This window comes from Xenopus tropicalis, chromosome 3 (genome assembly GCF_000004195.4).
Source record: "Xenopus tropicalis strain Nigerian chromosome 3, UCB_Xtro_10.0, whole genome shotgun sequence".
In the NCBI taxonomy this organism is placed as follows: domain Eukaryota; kingdom Metazoa; phylum Chordata; class Amphibia; order Anura; family Pipidae; genus Xenopus; species Xenopus tropicalis.
Window position 1 is genome coordinate 8,522,964 of NC_030679.2, and position 15,462 is coordinate 8,538,425.

General features: G+C 42.7%; 1 protein-coding gene across 23 annotated transcripts in view; it reads left to right on the forward strand.

The window, feature by feature from the left end:
- mical3 (microtubule associated monooxygenase, calponin and LIM domain containing 3) overlaps positions 1-15,462 on the forward strand; it is a 147,017-nt gene that overhangs the window by 15,001 nt on the left and 116,554 nt on the right. The window lies entirely within an intron of this gene.

Below are 15,462 nucleotides of genomic sequence, written 5' to 3' on the forward strand. Positions count from 1 at the left end.
TTGGCACCGTTCCCCAGAGGGGAGAATCTCCATGTCTGTATACAGTGGTATTTACCTCTGGCATTGAGCTCTTGTGATATTATTCTTTAACTTTTTGCCCCTATGTCAGTGCTGTCCAACTTCTGTGGTACCGAGGGCCGGAATTTTTCCTGCCTCCGTGGTTGAGGGCCGATAATGGAAGCTAGTTTTGACCACTCCCCTTTTTAAAACCACACCCACTTGAAACCACACCCATGTTATCGCATGACCATAGCAATATTAATGGTGCCTGCGTGTGCCATACTCTGCCTTCCCTACCCTGCCTGTCTCTCTGTGCCATACTCTGCCTGCCCTACCCTTCCTGTGTGTGCCATACTCTGCCTGCCGGCCACACAGAGGGGGGTCGCGGGCCGCCAGTTGGACAGCACTTCCCCATGTGATTTATTTGTCGTTTACCTTTGGATAGAGAAAAAGAACTCCCCAAAGTTAGGCACACTTTTAGTGCTTTCATGGTGCACTGTATTTACTGGCCCTAAATACACAAGTTAAACACAGCAGTCCAGTTTTCAATACAATACAAAAGCCAGAGATGTGAACTAGGTCTAGCTAGAAGAGTGAATAACAGGATGAACTTCAGGTGTTAAGAAATACAGAAATATATGAAGTCTGATCTTGCAATGTAACCTAAAATCAGTATATTGTATATCCGTGATTTTTTAGACTTGTTCAACGCCACCCAGATATGTCTCACAATGACTTAAAAGAAAGGTACAAATCTAAAAATAAATGAGCTTTTCTGAAGCTGTGTGCTCTTCCACTGTCTGGAACAATTACATTTTCTTTTATGGTGACGGCCCATTTATGTGACATGGATATAGTGTTTGCTTAGGGTTCCTTTTGTGTGTTACACATCAGTGAGCACCTTGCCTGAGACTAATAGCATGCATTGCTTGCAAGGTACATACCGTAGAGAATTTGATGATGACTTTAGGTGGCCACACACGTTAGATTTTAGTCTTCTTCCGGCGAACGCTCTGATATCGGTCATATGTTTAAATGCAATGATCTGAAACAGACACCAATCGTTCGAAAGTGACTTCCATTGTAGGCCCCCCAAAGATATCACACAATACACAATTTTTTCGTTAGCCAACCGACATTTTCTAACCTGGCCGATCGACTAAACGACCGATCATCAGGTTGATAATTCGGAGCCCATACATGGTCCGAAAATCTTGTAGGTTTCCAACAATTTTATCGGTACGTGTATGACCAGCTTTATTGAATGGCAGTTGTTTTTCGGTTTATAAATCCCTATTTTGTATCCCGGTCTAGATCTAAAGGGGACCCAAGAGACATAAACGTATGTTTGCATGGGTGTAACTGCGGTGGGACGAAAACATGGCTTTTCATCCACAGGCTGATTTTTTTTTTTTTTAGCCTCAGGTGACCTTGGAGGGAAAGTCTTGTTAACTTGATTCCTGGTGCAAAAAGGACATGAAATTGCTCATCTGATTGGCTGTACACAAACAGATGAGACTACCCAGGCCCAGACTGGCAATCTGTGGATTCTGGCAAATGTCAGTGGGGCTGCTGTAAGATGCCATATCGTAGACAATCACTATTTAGTGGGTTTGTTGGGGGACTTGGTACGATAATACCGATCCCTACTGACATTCATGTACTATGGCAGTGATCCCCAACCAGTGGCACAGGGGCACATGTTGCTCCCCAACCCCTTGGGTGTTGCTCTCAGTGCCCCCAAACCAGGGAGTTATTTCTGAATTCTTGACTTGGGGGCAAGTTTTGGTTGAATAAAAACAAGATTTCCTACCAAATAAAGCCCCTGTAAGCTGATAGGGTGCATAGAGGCCCCTAATAGCCAATCACAGCCCTTATTTGGCTCCTCCATGAACTTTTATGGTGCTTGTGTTGCTCTCCAAGGCATTTTATATTTGATTGTAAGGTTGGCGACCCCTGTACTATGGATATTGGCTAGCTCAGGTAGGTTAGAAAATTTTATCTTCGGTAGCTGAGGAAATAAAGTGCTTTTTCACTTTGTGCTGTTCCAATCAGTTGTGTCCTTTGCACAATATAATATGGTTGTGCTTTCTCAATCTTATTATTAAACATTAACCCTTACTGCAAAAAATTTGCCAATGCTGTCAGCTAGTAGTTCTCTGCAGATTTCTCACTCTTGCTGAAATCTGCCAATGAAAAAAAGTTTGGTGTTAAGGTTTTACTGCTTCTTTGATAATATGCTTTTCAAGCCTGTTAGGTTGCCATCACATTAAGCTGGATAATACGTCCTTTGTGACTGCTCAGCTTAACTAGAGACACCTTAATCTAGGAAGTGAGGAAAATGATGTTCTTTCCTGTAGAATGTAGCAAAACCACATTTTCTACAAAATGTTACTTTGTTTGTCTTTCAGCTTGCTCTCTCAATTAAACGGTAAAGGTGGTCATACACAGTATGGTGAGGTTGTAAACAAGCAAATCTTTCCTCTGATATTCACCTTGGGTGCACAATATCGTGCCCTAGGGCCCGATAGGGATAGGAAAATTTGGAGCGAGGACTGCATCAATGTGCCGATGTGGCCCCCATCCGACGAAAAATCAACCCTGTCCAATTGACATCTGGCTAATTTTGGCCCAGATATTGATTAAAGGGGGCCATACACCTTCCGATCTGCTTGCTTGGCGATGTCGCCAAGCTAGCGGATTTTCTCTCGATTTTGCCCACCTACGGGTGGGCAATATCGGGCTAATCCAGGCTAATTCGGTTGTTTGGCCCTGGGGCCAAACGATCAAATTATAACAGCGGATACGGGATCGGGAACCGCATTTAAGAGCCGATGTGGTCCCCGATTTGATTTTTTTAACCCACCTGATCGATATCTGGCCGATTTCGGTCAGGCAGGCCCGTCGTTGGTGCACCTACAGGGGCCGATTAGCTGCCAAATCGGTCTAAGGGACCGATATTGGCAGCTACAATCGGCCCGTATATGGCCACCTTAAGGGAGACTTGATGGAGGGCCCCATACATGTGCAAAAAGCTGCCGAGTCTTTAGGTCTCTAATCGGCAGCTGAAATCTGTCCATGTATGGCCACCTTAACTGTTCACTTGCCTTTTTATTACAGGGAAAACAGATACAATCTAAAGAGCCAGTATGTTTGTGCTTAGGTTCTGCTGCTTGGCCTCTGCCAAGTTCTTTCAAGAGTCAGAAACAGAACATAAAGGGATTCAACTGCAATTACAGTTCAATTACATCATCTTTCATTATGTTGAAAGCCGTTTTTGGGCAGAGTTCCCCTTTAATCCCATGTTCTGCTTATTACGTATCAGTTCCAAGGAGATATTCTGTGCTTATAGCTTCTTATCAGGATTGTAGACCAAATAATGGCCGTAATAGCCATAGTGGCCCCCCGCGTGTTCTTTATGTACGGTTTTCTTGCTGTGCGTCTTGCCTCTTCTTTAATTTGCAGACAAAGAGAATAAATAATTCATACATACCCTTTCGCTGGAGGCACCAAGCCGCCTTCTCCTTCCCAAATCATGCATAGAATTCTTTCCTTCAATGTGGCTATCCCTGGCATAAGTCAGACCATTTAACCCCTTCAGTACCGGAGTGCCAGAATTCACACTGAATGTACACTGAAATGACTGCAGGGCACTAAGGGGACCATGGAGCTGCTGTCACCTTTGCTGGTAGCGGTAGCTCTCCCAAGGTGGCAGTCAGGGGTGGTTCTAGCCCCTAAGCTGCCCCTCTTCACCCCCGGAACATAACTTTTCCTACAAAGGAGTGGGTCCAGGGGGCCGTATTGCTAGTGCAATTACCTTTAAAGAATAGGTTTTTTCTTTTGCGCAATGACTGCAGGCAAATATGTACAACCGCAACTGCTTTTTTCCTACCCTAATATCGGCATCATTTCTGAGAAGTTGTTACACTTAGTGCCCTACTGTAGTCTGCTTGAAATCATTAAATAAACACAGTAGGATTGATTTGCTTCCAATAAGGGGTAATTATATCTTAGTTGGGATCAAGTACAGGTACTGTTTTATTATTACAGAGAAAAGGGAATCATTTAACCATTAAATAAACCCAATAGGGCTGTTCTGCCCCAATAAGGGGTAATTATATCTTAGTTGGGATCAAGTACAGGTACTGTTTTATTATTACAGAGAAAAGGGAATCATTTAACCATTAAATAAACCCAATAGGGCTGTTCTGCCCCAATAAGGGGTAATTATATCTTAGTTGGGATCAAGTACAGGTACTGTTTTATTATTACAGAGAAAAGGGAATCATTTAACCATGAAATAAACCCAATAGGGCTGTTCTGCCCCCAATAAGGGGTAATTATATCTTAGTTGGGATCAAGTACAGGTACTGTTTTATTATTACAGAGAAAAGGGAATCATTTAACCATGAAATAAACCCAATAGGGCTGTTCTGCCCCCAATAAGGGGTAATTATATCTTAGTTGGGATCAAGTACAGGTACTGTTTTATTATTACAGAGAAAAGGGAATCATTTAACCATTAAATAAACCCAATAGGGCTGTTCTGCCCCAATAAGGGGTAATTATATTTTAGTTGGGATCAAGTACAGGTACTGTTTTATTATTACAGAGAAAAGGGAATCATTTAACCATTAAATAAACCCAATAGGGCTGTTCTGCCCCCAATAAGGGGTAATTATATCTTAGTTGGGATCAAGTACAGGTACTGTTTTATTATTACAGAGAAAACGGAATCATTTAACCATGAAATAAACCCAATAGGGCTGTTCTGCCCCCAATAAGGGGTAATTATATCTTAGTTGGGATCAAGTACAGGTACTGTTTTATTATTACAGAGAAAAATTATTTGATTAAAATGAAGTCTAGGGAAGATGGTCTTCCTATAATTCAGAGCTTTCTGAATGGGTTTCCGTATGAGTTTGTATGAAGGAAGTAATTTGTATTATCAAATGAATAATGATTCACTTATTAATAATTCCAATAATACATTTATAACAGGGATCCATAACATATAGGTGGGAATGGGGCCCCAGTTGGGTCTGAATCCCATGACCAGGGGTCTGGTGCCACCCTAGGCTCTGTTCCCTGCCGCAACTGCTTCTGAGATCTCTGATCCATTAAAATCTTTTGTAAACAGGAGATCTTTCCAGGTCACTGACCCCTTTCTCTTTCCCTTTATATGCAGCTCTGCCCTATGTTTGCTCCTGGGTTCCACATTCTCAGACAGAGACTGACTTCCAAGTCAATCAGAAAACTGAAAATCCTTCCTTTTTATGTGTAGTTGATGCCACATGGGGAGAATCAGCCCCTACGCTGGCATCAGCCTTTAAAGTAGCCATACACGTAAAGATCCGCTCACTTGGCGAGGTCGCTAAGGGAGTGTATCTTCTCCCGATATCTCCACCTACGGGTGGGCCATATCGGGTGAATTCAGGCTAATTCAGTGTTTGGGGGCCAAATGATCGAATTAGAACGCTGGTAATAGGCGCAGTTGGTTCGGGGACCACATCAACGAGCCAATGCGGTCCCCGATCCGACTAGATTTTTTAACCTGCCCGATCTATATATGCCCGATTTCAGGCCAGATATCAGTCGGGCAGGCCTGTCGTTGGTGCCCCTACACGGGCCAATAAGCTGCCCAATCAGTCTAAGGGTGCTGTGATTGTGTTAACAGTGACTAGTGTCAACAATTGCAATTATTAACCTTTTTGTGTATTACTGGCCTATGACTAGTGTGTACCAATTTTTAAGCGTGTCAGACCCGACGCAAGTTTCTTAGAGCAATGGGACAAACCTATTCTGATATCCTTCCAAGTAAAATTAAAAAATGGATTATTGTGAGCTAAATGCGTTCTTTAGCTCTTGTCTTATTGCACGCTTGAGCAAACAGAGGTAGGTAAACATGTCAGCTGCTGTCTTGAAGGCAAACAAGACTTTGGGTATTGAATCATTTTTACTGTTAAAGGAGAAGTTCACTTTTAAATTAACTTTTAGCATCTCTCCAGTCTAGAATGTTAGCAGCTGTTTGGTTGCTAGGGTCCATTTTATCCTAGCAACCAGGCAGTGGCGTAAATACAGACTGGCAAATGGGATGAATAGAAAGATAAGAAATAAAAAGCAACAATAAAGGTCCCCATACACAGGCCGATAGTAGCTGCCGATATGGGTCCCTTGGACCGATTCGGCAGCTAATCGGCCTGTGTATGGGCACTTCCGACTGGACTGCCCGACCGATATCTGCCCTGAAATCGGCCAGATCTTGATCGGGCAGGTTAGAAAATCTAGTCGGATCGGGGACCGCATCGGCTCGTTGATGCAGTCCCCGGACCGACTTTTCCTATGCCAGTCATTATGATTCTGTCATTTGGTCCCAGGGCCAAACGATCGAATTACCCTGGATTCTCCCGATATTGCCCACCCATAGGTGGGGATCTGCCAGTGTATGGGGACCTTAACAGTTAAGCTGGCCATACAGGCACCGATAATATCGTACAAACCTCGTTTCGACCGATGGTCACACGAAACATTGTCAGATCGCCACGTGTGTGGCCACCTTAAGGGTGAAGACACACAGACCTACTAGTAGCAGCTACTTGTCATGGCTACTAAAAAAGACAATGCTGATCATTTACTGATAACTGTCTCTATATGTGTTTTAGCAGAGGCAATTCTCAGTATTGTCTATGGCAGGGGATTTTCTAGTGTTTAGTAGCTGTGCTAAGTAACTGCTACTTAGTAGCTCCTGTGTCTTCACCCTAAAGCTATAGCCTCTCCTAGTGGTTTTGGCTGCAGGGGTCAGTGACCCCGCATTTGAGTTAGAAGAGCAAGGCAAATAATTAAAACTATGAAATCATAAATGAGAACTTTTGTGTGGGTACATGATTGATCCGAGATATTCCTGGAAACGGCACATTCGGAATATGGATTAATACTTTGCACTGAATCAATGCTCTGTGTTCTTTCCACAAATGACTGGAACGCGGCTTCTTATACAGTCACTTTGCACTGATTTATTGGCTCCATCTGTGAGCTCAGCATCTCAGTCATTTTGTTTCATGCAAATTTAAGAATAAAGCATTTGTTGTGAAATTGTATTTATTTTATATAGAGTTGGGGTTTGGTTGACCTTTACTTAAAGAGATCCTGCCCTGTATTTATCTGTAGAGTTTATCTATACACACCCAGCTAAACATATGTTCTGCCTGTCCTGCTGAGACAGCCCTTTTATGTACATGTGTGTAGAACGCCTCTGCTCAAACACATGTACAGACAATTATCGGTAATTATCAGCATTGTCTATTTCTGTTGCCGTGACAAGTAGCTGCTACAAGTAGCTCTGTGTGTCTTCACCCTTAGGGCTGTGGCACATGGGGAGCTTAGTCGCCCGCGACAAATCTCCCTGTTCGCGGGCGATTAATCTCCCCGAATTGCCATCCCACCGGCGTAAATGTAAATCGCCGGTGGGATGGCATACACGGCGCCGCGATTTCCCCGAAATCGTGGAAGTTTCCACTCAAGGCAACTAGTAGCCATACACGCTAAGATCCGCTCGCTTGGCGAGGTTGCCAAGCGATCAGATCTTCTCCTGATATCCCACCTACGGGTGGGTGATATCTGGCTAATTCGGTCGTTTGGCCCTGGGGCCAAATGATTGAATTAGAATGACGGGTTAAGGCTCAGTCGGTTCGGGGACCGCATCAAAGAGCCGATGCGGTCCCCAATCTGACTAAATTTTTTAACCTGCCCGATCGATATATCGGCAGCTAGAATCGGCCCGTGTATGGCCAGCTTTACAAAGGCAAGACTCCAGATGGGGATAGAGTTGCCACCTGGCTGCTATTTGACTGGCAATTTAGACACATTTACCGGAAACGTACTTAATAAAACGTAATTAAATATGGGGGCACACTCAGGGCTGTGGAGTCGGTAGATAAATTCTCCAACTCCTCAGTTTCTGATACTTCCGACTCCGACTCCTCTTTTTTTAATATGCGAATGTATTTTTATACATTCATTGAAGGAAAGGAAGGAGACATACATGTCATTTAACCGCAGAACTACTGGCTAGGAAGCCAACACTCTACTGTATTGCCCACTGCGTGTATTGGTCTTTATTCTTATACCATAGAAGTAATTAATTATGATTGTTTGTGAATTGGGACATTTAAACTTGCTTTATTTTTTATTTCCATTTAAATTTAGTTGGAGTCGGTTAATTTTTTGCTGACTCCAGGTACCCAAAATTGCCTCCGACTCATCGACTCCGACTCCACAGCCCTGGGCACACTACACAATGGGGGGGGGGATGTTCAGTAGAAAACTCTTTTGTTTCCCCCATTCAAAATGTAGGCTCTGTGAGCCTGCTTCTCTGGTGGCGAGAAACCATCACAATATTTTGGCTTCTGTTACATAGTTTCAAAAGTCAGAACCACCAGGAGAGAGAATACGAATGTACAGACTGCTACCGAAAGCAGTGTCAATTACATGTACATGTAATATTTAATTATACATTTTTCAGTTTTGTTGGAGTTGCAGTAAAGCTGGCCATACACGCACCGATAATATCGTACGAAACCTCGTTTCGTACGATATTGGGTGTATGTATGGCAAGTCGGCGATATCGCAGTAGACCCGCCGATCGGGTGGGTTAAAAGATTTTTATTGGGTGCCATAGAAGGCTCCTGAGTTAATCTGCCTTCAGGGCTGAATGGGCAGAAGGAGGTAGAAATCCTATTGTTTCTACCTCCATATCTGCTGTTTCTGCCCTGAACGTTAGTGGCGGATTGGAACCATCGGTCGCAAATTGCCACGTGCGTGGCCACCTTTAGGCAAAATTTAGATTTTGGACTTAAACCATTAATGGGGATGTAACAAAGAGTTAATCCCAGAGCCGCCATAAAGCGAAGACTAAGATGTCTGCACTTGGCAATTAGAGGACGTTCGGCCCGTGCCCGCTGTTTATCGGAGCCACGCTCGCTGCTCGTCTCGGTTACATATGTGCTTGTAAATGTTTGGGGATGTTTGGCGGCACTCGTGTTTTCCGTAGACTGATAACATCTCCGACGCTGCGATTAGCCGCCCAGGAGGGATGTGCTGAGCTCACTTAGTGGCCAGGCTTGCTTAGCAGACAGGATAATAAGAGCTTTTATCAAGGTAATTAAATCCTCCACAAATACAGGAATTTCATTTTTATTCCGCTCTTCCTTCCGTTAATGGGCACATACAGTGCAGGGGATTCTGGGCTTTATCTCTCATCCATCTTACTGTAAGTATCATATCAAAACGAGACCTTGCAAGACAGGGTAAGGCCCAGTCATACAAGGGGCTGTTACCCCCCCCCCCCCCAAAACAAAATGTTTCCTAATAAACAATCTTTCTAATCTACATTCATTAGAAATTATCAGGTTATTATCGCTGTTTTTTTCCCACTTTCCTGAAGCTTCTGACTATTGAAATAATGTAGCAAAAGTCAGCCGACCTATAGGCCTGTGAAGAAGCAATGCAAGGCTTACTTCTGCTACTTTGTTTCATGTGGCAGCAATAACAGTGCAGAAACAGATGGGCAGATACTAGTATGGGATCCCTTATCCGGAAAACAGGAATCCAGAAAGTTCAGAATTACGGAAAGGCCATTTCCCATAGACTCCATTATAAGCAAATAATACTAATTTTGAAAAATAATTAACCTTTTCTCTGTAATAATAAAACAGCACCTGTACTTGATCCCAACTAAGATATAATTACCCCTTATTGGGGCAGAACAGCCCTATTGGGTTTATTTAATGGTTAAATGATTCCCTTTTCTCTGTAATAATAAAACAGAACCTCTACTTGATCCCAACTAAGATATAATTACCCCTTATTGGGGGCAGAACAGCCCTATTGGGTTTATTTCATGGTTAAATGATTCCCTTTTCTCTGTAATAATAAAACAGTACCTGTACTTGATCCCAACTAAGATATAATTACCCCTTATTGGGGCAGAACAGCCCTATTGGGTTTATTTAATGGTTAAATGATTCCCTTTTCTCTGTAATAATAAAACAGTACCTGTACTTGATCCCAACTAAGATATAATTACCCCTTATTGGGGGCAGAACAGCCCTATTGGGTTTATTTCATGGTTAAATGATTCCCTTTTCTCTGTAATAATAAAACAGTACCTGTACTTGATCCCAACTAAGATATAATTACCCCTTATTGGGGCAGAACAGCCCTATTGGGTTTATTTAATGGTTAAATGATTCCCTTTTCTCTGTAATAATAAAACAGTACCTGTACTTGATCCCAACTAAGATATAATTACCCCTTATTGGGGGCAGAACAGCCCTATTGGGTTTATTTAATGGTTAAATGATTCCCTTTTCTCTGTAATAATAAAACAGTACCTGTACTTGATCCCAACAAAGATATAATTACCCTAGGGCTGGGCGATATACCGTTTCATACCGAATACCGGTATTTTTTTTTTTTAAACTATATTCATTTTTCAGATACTGCAATACCGGGGTGTCAGGGTACTCACGCGTGCGGCCCGGTCTCGCGCGTCCCGTTGTCTGCGGGACGGTGCACGTGCGTCAAAGCGCACGTACATGTCAAAGCGTGCACGTCCGTGACACGCTGACGGCGCCGGTTCTGCGCATGCGTGGGGGGTATTTAGTGCTGGGCGGTATACCGGTAAAAACCGAACACCGTTTTTTTTAAAAAAAACTATATAAATTTTTTACATACCCCCATACCGGTGTGCGCGCTTCCTGGCAATTTTTCCAAATACTTCCGGGTGCGCGCGTGACGTCAGCGCCATCGCTAGGACGCATCATTCAGAGTCGGATACCAATGTGAGCTGTCGGGGGTGCCTGCGGCTGCCTGGCCAGTAATTATATTTTATGTGAAGGGGATGGGGGGGTGTTTGGGGTGGGGGGTTATATTTATGTGAAGGGGATGGGGGGGTGTTTGGGGTGGGGGGTTATATTTATGTGAAGGGGATGGGGGGTGTTTGGGTGGGGTGGGGGGTTATATTTATGTGAAGGGGATGGGGGGGTGTTTGGGGTGGGGTGGGGAGGGGGGGGGTGCGTGCGGATGGGGGGGTGTTTGGGGGTGGTCACCTAATCATGCATGGGGAAAAAAAAATACCGTCAAATACCGTGATACCGATATAATTTTGAAAAATACCGTGATATAAATTTTTGGTCATACCGCCCAGCTCTAGGGGTATTTAAAGCTATCAAACGCCTCCTCCTGTGCTATGTTGTCTGCGGCCTTGCCTGGGAAACTAAGCCTGCCTGATTTACCTTACGACTTTCTGTTGCCGATCCTTCGCTTGCCTGACTCTGATTTTCAATACTGCAGTGATTATTCTCTAACTTATTAGGAAATGGGGTTAACACCTAATCATGGATGGAAAAAAAAAATACCGTCAAATACTATGACACCGATATAATTTTGAAAAATACCGTGATATAAATTTTTGGTCATACCGCCCAGCTCTAAATTACCCCTTATTGGGGGCAGAACAGTCCTATTGGGTTTATTTAATGGTTAAATGATTCCCTTTTCTCTGTAATAATAAAACAGTACCTGTACTTGATCCCAACTAAGATATAATTACCCCTTATTGGGGCAGAACAGCCCTATTGGGTTTATTTAATGGTTAAATGATTCCCTTTTCTCTGTAATAATAAAACAGTACCTGTACTTGATCCCAACTAAGATATAATTACCCCTTATTGGGGCAGAACAGCCCTATTGGGTTTATTTAATGGTTAAATGATTCCCTTTTCTCTGTAATAATAAAACAGTACCTGTACTTGATCCCAACTAAGATATAATTACCCCTTTTTGGGGCAGAACAGCCCTATTGGGTTTATTTCATGGTTAAATGATTCCCTTTTCTCTGTAATAATAAAACAGTACCTGTACTTGATCCCAACTAAGATATAATTACCCCTTTTTGGGGCAGAACAGCCCTATTGGGTTTATTTCATGGTTAAATGATTCCCTTTTCTCTGTAATAATAAAACAGTACCTGTACTTGATCCCAACTAAGATATAATTACCCCTTTTTGGGGCAGAACAGCCCTATTGGGTTTATTTCATGGTTAAATGATTCCCTTTTCTCTGTAATAATAAAACAGTACCTGTACTTGATCCCAACTAAGATATAATTACCCCTTATTGGGGCAGAACAGCCCTATTGGGTTTATTTAATGGTTAAATGATTCCCTTTTCTCTGTAATAATAAAACAGTACCTGTACTTGGAGTCTCCTTTACCTTGATGTCTGTGTCGCTTTCCCACTAATGGGGACCTGTCCCATTTCCCATGAATCTGTGTGGCTGGCCCCTTTAAGAGCACACCCCGTGCCTGCCCTGTGTCACCGTGACCCCATTGCACACTGTATAGGAATGTTCCTTTCAGCTATTTTATTTTAGAGATGGATAATTAACGCTCGTCCTGCCATGTTGGACTCTTAGATAGTTTAGTTTTACCTGTAATCTTTGCCTTCTGTGCTGATCTGATTCCCTCATCCCAGACCAGACTCGGGCCTCCATTTGCCTGTGGAACTGCGGCTCAGGATCCCTAATCTTTGTCTTTAAACCTCCTGTCAATCTGGGCTAATCCTGCGCTCCTGGCTGTCTGACCCAATGGCAGCTAATCTTGTGTCATAAATATAGCGAGGCCCTTTAGTCCTTGGCTGTAACAGTGCCAAGAAGCTGGGTTTATTCCATCACACTTCCTTGCAAAACGGCAATGGCAAAAATTCCTGGAATCACTATAAAATCAGTCCTATTTGTCAAACAGATCTTTAGTAAGTATATTTTAACAAGAACAGCCCCCAAAGTTTTCTCATAGCCTGTACAGAGAGATACCATAAAACTATGGCACATAGGGATTCCCCTGTACTAAGCACAATTCAGCAGGAACAGCCCCCTAAGTTTGCTCATAGCCTGTACAGAGAGATACCATAAAACTATGGCACATAGGGATTCCCCTGTACTAAGCACAATTCAGCAGGAACAGCCCCCTAAGTTTGCTCATAGCCTGTACAGAGAGATACCATAAAACTATGGCACATAGGGATTCCCCTGTACTAAGCACAATTCAGCAGGAACAGCCCCCTAAGTTTGCTCATAGCCTGTACAGAGAGATATCATAAAACTATGGCACATAGGGATTCCCCTGTACTAAGCACAATTCAGCAGGAACAGCCCCCTAAGTTTGCTCATAGCCTGTACAGAGAGATACCATAAAACTATGGCACATAGGGATTCCCCTGTACTAAGCACAATTCAGCAGGAACAGCCCCCTAAGTTTGCTCATAGCCTGTACAGAGAGATATCATAAAACTATGGCACATAGGGATTCCCCTGTACTAAGCACAATTCATCAGGAACAGCCCCCTAAGTTTGCCCATAAGGCTTTGTTGAAGGGCTTTGGAAAAGATATTGTGGACCGTGGCCGTAAGACACAGAACAGTGGCTCAAACTAGGAACAATCCGCAAACACATTCATTAACCACTTGTATAGATTCCAGGGAAGCTCTTCAAGAGGGATATCTATTATAATGGAATTGAAGTGTTATGGGCAGTGGTACATGGGGTAAGTTAGTGCTCATTGGCTGCTTTATGTTTTTTTTAGTAGCCCAGGACATGGGGCCAAAATGCCTGTAATTATCTCCCCTTGTGACATTCTACATGAATTGCCTAAAAGCTTGTTGCCTAAAAAAGTGGGCCGCCTTTTATTTCATTGCCTAGTACGCCCTTTACTGCTGTACTGAGAAATATTTATTTCTTTGAGTCCGTGCCAAAAGCTTTCACAAGCGCCGACTCTTCTTCAGGGGCCTCTGGGAATGCACATAATCCAAATGTGGATATGGCTGTGTGTGTAAAGAAGTGGGTTTGTGTGGCTTGAAACATATTTCTTTGATGATGTTGGGAAAATGAACTCCTGGGAGGCAGCCAATGCTAAATGTATTTCCTATAGGGGATGCACATGTATATTATTTCCCTTAGACAGTACAGTATGGGGGTACAGCTTATTGTGTGCCCAGAACATTCCTTCTCTGTATATTTGTATTTATACATATGGGTAGGGGGTGCCATAGTGTTTCCCTTAGACAGTACAGTATGGGGGTACAGCTTATTGTGTGCCCAGAACATTCCTTCTCTGTATATTTGTATTTATACATATGGGTAGGGGGTGCCATAGTGTTTCCCTTAGACAGTACAGTATGGGGGTACAGCTTATTGTGTGCCCAGAACATTCCTTCTCTGTATATTTGTATTTATACATATGGGTAGGGGGTGCCATAGTGTTTCCCTTAGTGTTTCCAGTACAGTATGAGAGTATATGATATGGAATTTTAATGGTACATACCTACTTTTAGAGGTAATAAATCCATGGAAAGAACTTGCTTTTGAAACTGTATATCCCCCGAATTCATTGTTCTGTTGATACAATGCCTGTGCCAATGAACAGTATTACCAGCATATACAGGTATAGGACCCGTTATCCAGAATGCTCGGGACCAAGGGTATTTCAGATAAGGGTCTTTCCGTAATTTGGATCTCCATACATTAAGTCTACTAAAAAAAACCCAATGGGGCTGTTCTGCCCCCAATAAGGGGTAATTATATCTTAGTTGGGATCAAGTACAGGTACTGTTTTATTATTACAGAGAAAAGGGAATCATTTAACCATGAAATAAACCCAATAGGGCTGTTCTGCCCCAATAAGGGGTAATTATATCTTAGTTGGGATCAAGTACAGGTACTGTTTTATTATTACAGAGAAAAGGGAATCATTTAACCATGGAATTAACCCAATAGGGCTGTTCTGCCCCCAATAAGGGGTAATTATATCTTAGTTGGGATCAAGTACAGGTACTGTTTTATTATTACAGAGAAAAGGGAATCATTTAACCATGAAATAAACCCAATAGGGCTGTTCTGCCCCCAATAAGGGGTAATTATATCTTAGTTGGGATCAAGTACAGGTACTGTTTTATTATTACAGAGAAAAGGGAATCATTTAACCATTAAATAAACCCAATAGGGCTGTTCTGCCCCAATAAGGGGTAATTATATCTTAGTTGGGATCAAGTACAGGTACTGTTTTAATATTACAGAGAAAAGGGAATCAGTTTTAAAATTCTGAATTTTTTTATTAAAATGGAGTCTATGGGAGATGGCCTTTCCGCAATTCGGAAGCTTTATGGATAACCGGTTTCTGTATAAGGGATCCCATACATGTATTTACGTGTTGGTCTGGCCCACACTGCCGGTACCTGTAGCACAGAGCCATCCCCTGGGATAAATACCATTTGGGTTTTGGCCTTAATATAGTCGTTTGACTCTGCACCTTTTATGGCTTTGTAATATCCTTGCGGTATAGCCTAATACAGTTAAGTAATCTAATCCTTACAGTTTGCCCTGGATTATCTCTCCCTGCAAAGGTCTCC